The 7639-nt window shown below is 35.5% G+C and overlaps 1 long non-coding RNA gene across 1 annotated transcript; it reads right to left on the minus strand.

The window, feature by feature from the left end:
- Nucleotides 1-2049: 2049 nt before the first annotated feature.
- LOC131423725 (uncharacterized) lies at nucleotides 2050-4402 on the minus strand. The gene is made up of 3 exons (XR_009225645.1): nucleotides 4278-4402; nucleotides 3698-3862; nucleotides 2050-2432 (listed from the first exon to the last, which is right to left on the minus strand). It is a non-coding gene; the product is annotated as an uncharacterized LOC131423725 (long non-coding RNA).
- Nucleotides 4403-7639: the final 3237 nt, after the last annotated feature.

The raw sequence follows: 7639 nt of genomic DNA on the forward strand, positions 1-7639 counted from the left end.
TAGAATGGCAGCCATCAAGAAAACAAGCAATAATAAATTCTGGAGAATATATGGGGAGAAAAGGAACACTTTTATACTACTGGTGGGATTCAAGTTAGTACAATGAGTATGAAAATCAGTAAGAAATTCCCTAAAGACTAGGAATGGAACCATCATATGGCCCAGTTATACCCCTGCTCAGTATTTATACTAATCAGTCACAATACTACAGTGAAATATTCATACCCATGTTTATAGCAGCATTATTTATTATAGCCATACTGAGGAACCAGGCTAGGTGTTCATCAATGGATGTATGGAGAAATAAAATATGGTACATATGCACAATGGAGTTTTATTTAGCCATAAAGAAGAATGAAATTATGTCATTTGCAGGAAAATGGATGAAACTTGAGAACATTATGTTAAGCAAGGTAAGCCAAACTCAGAAGGTCAAGGGTCATATGTTTTCTCTCATACGTGGAGGTTGGAAAAAATGAAAAGAAGGGGAGGGCAGAGCTCATGAAAATCAAAGGGATATCAGTACAGTAGAGGAAAAGGACCAAGGGATACATGTGGATAAAGAAATACTGGAGAATGACATGGGTCTCATTGTATTGTTATATTGTGTGAATGTACGAATATATAATAATGAATCCCACAATCATGTGCAATTTTAATGCACCCAATAAAACATGGGTAAAAAAACTCCTAATAGAAGGGAGGAGTAAATTTTTTTTAAAAAAAAACAAGCAATTTTATACAAAGTCTAGATTTGAGCAAGATATTTCTTATGATACATAGTAAGTTTTAACAGATATTCTTTTTCCTCTGATGCTCAGAGGAAGATTCATCAATTTGCTCTATCATTATGATTTTAAATGAAGTTTACTAAATGAGTTGATGATATTTTCAGAAATCAATGAGCATTTCATGATGTAGTCTTCAAATAGCATCTTCTTTGCAAAGGCTTCATGAACTCTCATAATTATTTACAGAGCATTTTTGTTAAATGTAAATAAATTATGAAAGAGAAAAATAAAATGATCTTAAAGCAAATATTCACAAATGGATGATTATTTTTTATAAATGGTAATTTCCTTGTAAGACTAGTAGAAATTCACTTACAATTATAAAGAAATGTGCTACCAATAAAAATGAATACATGAGCACTGTCTTTATTATCTAGCAAACACTGGCTTGATGTAGGTAACAGGAGGTTTAAATGAGAGAAGTCAGAAGTTCAGAAATATAGAAAATAATTTATTTTAGGTGATTTCTACTGTCAAATTCTCTGAGAAGAGATCAAGCAGTTGTAAGCAATGTTACATAAAGAAACAAATCTTTTAGACCTATAAACTCTATTATAACCAATCTGAAGATATAAGCATATAAAAATGAATATGTCAATCAAAATAGAGTTGGTAGTAGCACAGAAAGAGAATTATGAAAGAAAATATCCAAAGCAAACATTAAGACAACTGCCTTTGCATATGCAAGGATAATTGGCATTCCTAGAATTGTGTAAATAAATGAATTGAGATTAGCTTTAAACCATTGTACATTTAAATCTTATGGCTAATTATCCCTATTCTATGTTTGATGAAATGCACTTTACATTTTGTTTTCCCAGAATGGGCTGGTTCTGTCATCATCAATAGTGTGGTCCATGGAACAATTAATTTGCCTGTTACAAACAAATCACTTGGCTTTCAGGGTTTAAGTACTAGTTTCAAAGACTCTGATGAATTCATCAATATTAAATCTGCTCCATGTGAAGTTTGGTGAAAGCCAGGCAGCAGCCTTCTCCCTGATTAGCAAATTTTCCCAGTGTGTTATGATAAAAACCAAGCCTTTTAGATATTTAAATTACTTCATCTACAGTTTAATCTATCAAATCCTACAATAAGCTGTCTAAAATGAGAATAATTATAATCAATTAATCATTCTACTCTAAATTTAATGTATTACTTTACCACTCCTCTGAGAAACTATCAGACATCATTTTTAGAATTATAAAATAGACTTTATAAGAAAACATTTGTGAATTTTAAAATGTAATGGGTGACTTGTGAACATGTTTTCCATGCAGGAGGGGATGGGAATGCTAAAATCAATTCACATTCAGGTGCCTTACACACGCATGATCAAGCAGAAAATGTTTGCAGCCTATGTGCACATTGTCAACAAAATATGTTGACCCTTTGAGTGTCATTAGAAGACTACTAAAATCATGAAATGATTTTGGCAAGCTAGAAGGCTACTTAAAATTGCTCTGTCCGTGTGTAAGTCAGGATATGCAGGGTTATGCTACAACAACAAACAATCCTGAAAATCTCAGCACAGGCATGTTTCTTATGTTATTTTTCCATAAGTTGGCTGGGTTTCTGGTCTTCAGACTCCTCTTTCTTACTCCATGGCCCAGGCTGATGAAGCAGCTATTCCCAGTTTACCTGACAGAACAAAAGGCACATAAAAAAATATCCACCAGGGAGAAGTGAAATCCTACCAGGTATCCTGAAGGAGAAGAAAACAAAATGTTAACAGTATATAATAAAATGAAAGGCAATAATAATATCCGCAATCATATATAATAATTTCAAAAAGTCTATCAAATAGAATAGAAAAAGCTCTAGAAAAGCAGAAAGACGGTTGTTGTTTAAATAGAAGCAAAATAAACAGTGTCTTTCTTTTTTTAATTAATCAATTTATTTATTTTACAGTAGAATGCAATTTGAAGTATTGTATACAAATGGAACACAACTTCTCATTCCTCTGGCTGTATATGTTGCAGAGTCACTCTAGTAGTGTAATCCTACATGTTTATAGGGTAATAATGTCTGTCTCATTCTACCATCCTTCCCATCCCCACAATCCCATCCCTCCTCTCACTCCCCTCTACACAAACCAAAGTTCCTATGTTCTTCCCTATCTCCCCAACCAACTATGCATCAGCATCTGCTTTTCAGAGAAAACATTCAGCTTTTGGTTTGGGGGGATTGGCTTATTTCAATTAGCATAATATTCTCCAGTTCCATCCATTTATCTGCAAATGCCATAATTTAATTCTTCTTTTTTTAAGTCTTTTTTTGCAATTAATTTTTCTAATATATTCATTTTAATATAACACATCTAAAATATCACCTCAATATATAATAAATACATTATTATTAATTATGAATTCTGCAATCTGTATTTGGGGTAAAAATGGGAGTTCATAACCCACTTGAATCTAATGTATGAAATATGATATGTCAAGAGTTTTGTAATGTTTTGAAAAACCAATAAAAAAAAAGGACTTGGAAAAAAAAAGAGTTTATAGCCAATTCTTGGCCAGCCATGTGTGGCAACTGAGTACCTGAAATGTGTGAATAGGCATGTGCTGTAAATGTAAAATACACACTGGACACCAAAGAATAATCTGAAAATAATTTTAATGATTCATAACAGTGTCTTTCTTGATGTAAAACAATGTACCGGGTTAACATTTTATACTAGGTAAATGTAGCACAGGGAAGAGAACAGGCTTCATATGTATCCCAAGCCCTGTCAGAGTTAAGGCTATTTATATTCCATCCTTAGGATTACCCTTGATTCTTTTAATCTCAGTAAGGTAGACTTCCTAAGAAATTTAGAGACAGCTATATGGTTTCCCTCTCCTTTTATTCCCTGACACATCAAATGCCAACTCACTGTCCTCTCTGCTGTAGGTGCTCACCTGGAGTGGTATTCACTGATCTTCACAACTTCCCTGGGCCCCGTGCATGTCTTTTCTCTGGGCTTGGATCACAGGGGACATTGTCTAAGCTCCTGAGATGAGACACAGCCACCCCGACTTTCCAGTGATGGAAGACAGCAGGTGTTCATTCCCTTATTCTTATTTCTGCCAGAACAGAAATTATAAATGGATTGTAAGCAGCATCTAGTCAATTTTATTTTTGCCTCTATTTGAGATATCGAGGAACATGTGCCTTACCAATTTTCTATAGGGAAACAAGCAAACAATCAAGAGTCATTTCTACACAAAGAGATTCTCAGTGAAGAACTTGTAGGTATTGTATATTTTCTTTCATTCAAACATGTAGCTAATCTTTGGGAAGGTGCACACAAATCTGGACATACCTATCTAGGAAATAGATAATACTTGGAATCTGTATGTTACAACTACTGCCTTCTCACCATCCCCCCCCCACACACGCCAAACAAGCAACCCAGAAGAAAGAAAAAAAAAATGAACACTGTTATATAACATTGTGTTATGTGTCAATTACCACTCATAGAATTGTTCCAACACTCACTCTTAAGGTAGCTCAGGCAAATTTGATCAGTTGTAAAGAAAAGATCTCAGAGTCAGGCATGATGGTGCACTCCTGTAATCCCAGCAATTCAGGAGCCTGAAAGCCAGCCTCAGCAACTGAGCAAGACCCTGTATCAAAATAAAAATATGAAAAGGGCTGATGATGTAGCTCAGTGGTTAAGAGCCTCTGGGTTCAATGTCGAGTACCAAAAAAGATCTCAGAAATATTCAAAGAAAGGATGAAGTGGTCAACAATGATACTGTCTGTACATAAAGTTCAAGGTTCAGAAAATGAGATTTATCCCTGAAAATTCCATAAGGGACACTATAAAGCATAAAACACTCTCCCTGAGTACTAATCCGTGTGTGTGTGTGTGTGTGTGTGTGTGGACATTGCTCTTGAGTATTTACTAGGAGTGACTGCAGTTTTACATAGTGTACATGAACACTGTTCTATTCTATAGTATTTCAGCACACCAGTACCAGCTACCTCCTTCCATTAATGTAACAGTTTCCATGGCTTTTACATCCCCTTGCACACTTGGTATTTTTGGAGTTACAACAATCAAGAAGAGCATGCTGTCTACAGAAAGCAGAAATCTAAAACAGCCCCATAATCTCAGGCATGGCAAAACCCCTAGGATAGTGTTACATTACATGTTCAAAAGCATTTGGCAGACGTGATGAAGACAATCAGTTGACCTCAAAATAAGATTAGCCTGGTGGTCCCAAACCAGTCACATCAGCTCTGCAAGGAGACTTTAGAGAGATTGAAAGCATGATAAGGATTTACCATGACAGTAATGTACCATTATGGTCTTGGAAGATGGGGAGACATAGAGAAAGGAGCTGAGTAGCCTCTAATTGCTGAGATTCACCCCTGACAGGTAGCCAGCAAGGAAACAGCAGTGCTAGCCCTACAACTGAATTTTGCCACCAATCTGAGTGAACGTGGAGGCAGATTCTTTCCCAGAGCCTTCAGATAAGAGCTCTTCCTGGCTGATATTTTGACTGTGGTGCTGAGAGTCCCTTAGTAAGAGACTCCATCCATGCTGGTGAAATATTGACCTCTGGAACTGTGAGCAAATACATGGGTGCCGGCTTAACTTGCAATCTATGACAATTAATCTATAGCAATAGCAAACTGCCCTTGACTAACCAGGTCACATGAGACCCATCAGCAGTAACCAGCCTCTCCTCAGCTCCAGCTGATGGCATAGGCCTAATGCTGCCTTTGGTAAGGTGCTGGAAATAGCTACTTTTAGTTTGGGATTTTCTAATTTATAATCAGTTGGCAACAGATTCAATCAAAACAGAGAAGAAATTGCTGTGCATATCAAATGAATCTCATCTGCTTAAAACATGGCCTCAGTAATAGTTATGGTTCTTTTCAATTCCAGGGTTCCACGGGTCTACTAAATGAGTGTTATAAAGTCCTTTCATTTTGTTTTAAATAATAAATATTAGGAACATGGTAACACTCTAAGTGGCCTCTAAATTTCCTTCCAGATGAAAGATTTATGATTATTAATGCACTAGTTTTTACTGTTCTACATGATATCTTCCTGTGCAGAAGACTATGGGAATTGAAGGTTACACTGAAAATTTGCTACAGTAAATCATCAGACAAATAGTTTAAAAATAAAGAGTAAGGGTTGGGGCTGTAGTTCAGTGGTAGAGAACTTGCCCCTGCCCCATGTGCAAGACCCTGAATTCAAATCTTGGCACCACAAAAGTTAGTTAATTAATTAATTAATTAGAAATAAAAATTTTGCTTTGATGTATACCCTTTTCTTCTAATTAAAATATGAAAATGCTGTATATTAAGAAGGGAAACTATGTGTTTTTATTCCCATCCACACAGGTCTGTCCTTGGGCAAGTTGTGTGACCTTGGGCAAGTTCCCCAACTTCTTGGTGTCTAAATTCATTTTTAAGGGAAGCTGATAGTAATAAGCAACCAATAGGGTTTGGATATATCTGCAGCATTTAGAATGTTGACTAGACCATGGAGCTCAACAAATGTTAGTAATTTGCAGACAGAAGCATGGGAGTTCTAAAGCAGAGGAAAGATTATACATGTTGATTATACATGTTGTCCAGGAATGTCCAATAGCCAGTGTTACTTGCATGTTACTTTCTGTTTACAGTTTAGTCCAAGTCTACCTTCACGGTCCCTTGCCTGCTTTAGTCCAACTTAACTTCATAGGCCAATTATCTGACTGCTCAACATTTTCTAAACTTCCAATGCAAGTTCCTTATTTAAATCTTACCTATTTCCCTTTGTTTGTCCACCTTAAAAGGCAAATGTGTAGGGAGTTTCTCCACAGAAACTCCCCAGATTCTGCCAGAGAAACTTAGCTGCTTATTTCCATAGTCAGTGTTTAAATCTCAGGATAAATAATGTGACTGATATATTGAATTATACTTATTTACTTATCCATCTGCATTATTTGTAGATAAAATTCTTACAAATGTGAAATTCATTTCAGTTGTGCCCCCACAGAACTTAGTATGATGGCTTGTATGAGTTAAAAACTTAATAAACACTAATTGACTTTGAAATATGCAAAAATAATGCTTCAACAATTGTCAGTTCTGAATAAAAATAAAGAGAGAAACTATTTAACCGTTAAACGTTACAAATTTAAATAGGCTTTAGACTGCCTTTCTTTAGAATTTTGTTTTTGTTTTATTGTGTGTCCATGTGTGAATATTACCTTTTCAGGCTTATAAACAAAACAACTACTGGGATAAGAAGCCTGTCAGGTACCATGCCAGATAACATAATCATGCTTATATTTTCTCAAAATTAGGAAAGTTTCCTATTCATATGTAAGGCAGATTTCCATTGCAACACAATAACTTAGAGATCCATTTATAAAACACACATAGACTTTTGGCAACAGGAGGATACAAAAAAAAAACTAAAACAATAAATAAAAAGGAAGCTTGACAATTTATTTAAGAGTATAATACTTATTATAATATAAAATGCTGCATTTATTTACAAAAGAACAAGCTCGAAGTTTTCTTTAGCATATAGACCTGCTGTATAAATAGAATCTCAAATTCTACAAAAACCCTTAAAACAAATGGGCCAAAGACCTGAACAGACACTTCTCAGAGGAGGACATACAATCAATCAACAAGTACATGAAAAAATGCTCACCATCTCTAGCAGTCAGAGAAATGCAAATCAAAACCACCCTAAGATACCATCTCACTCCAGTAAGATTGGCAGCCATTATGAAGACAAACAACAACAAGTGCTGGAGAGGATGTGGGGAAAAGGGTACTCTTGTACATTGCTGGTGGGACTGCAAACTGGTGCGGCCAATCTGGAAAACAGTATGGAGACTCCT

This window comes from Marmota monax, unplaced genomic scaffold (assembly GCF_021218885.2).
Source record: "Marmota monax isolate L192 unplaced genomic scaffold, Marmota_monax_Labrador192_F-V1.1 WCK01_AAM20220418_F8-fsc00022, whole genome shotgun sequence".
Classification (NCBI taxonomy): Eukaryota; Metazoa; Chordata; class Mammalia; order Rodentia; family Sciuridae; genus Marmota; species Marmota monax.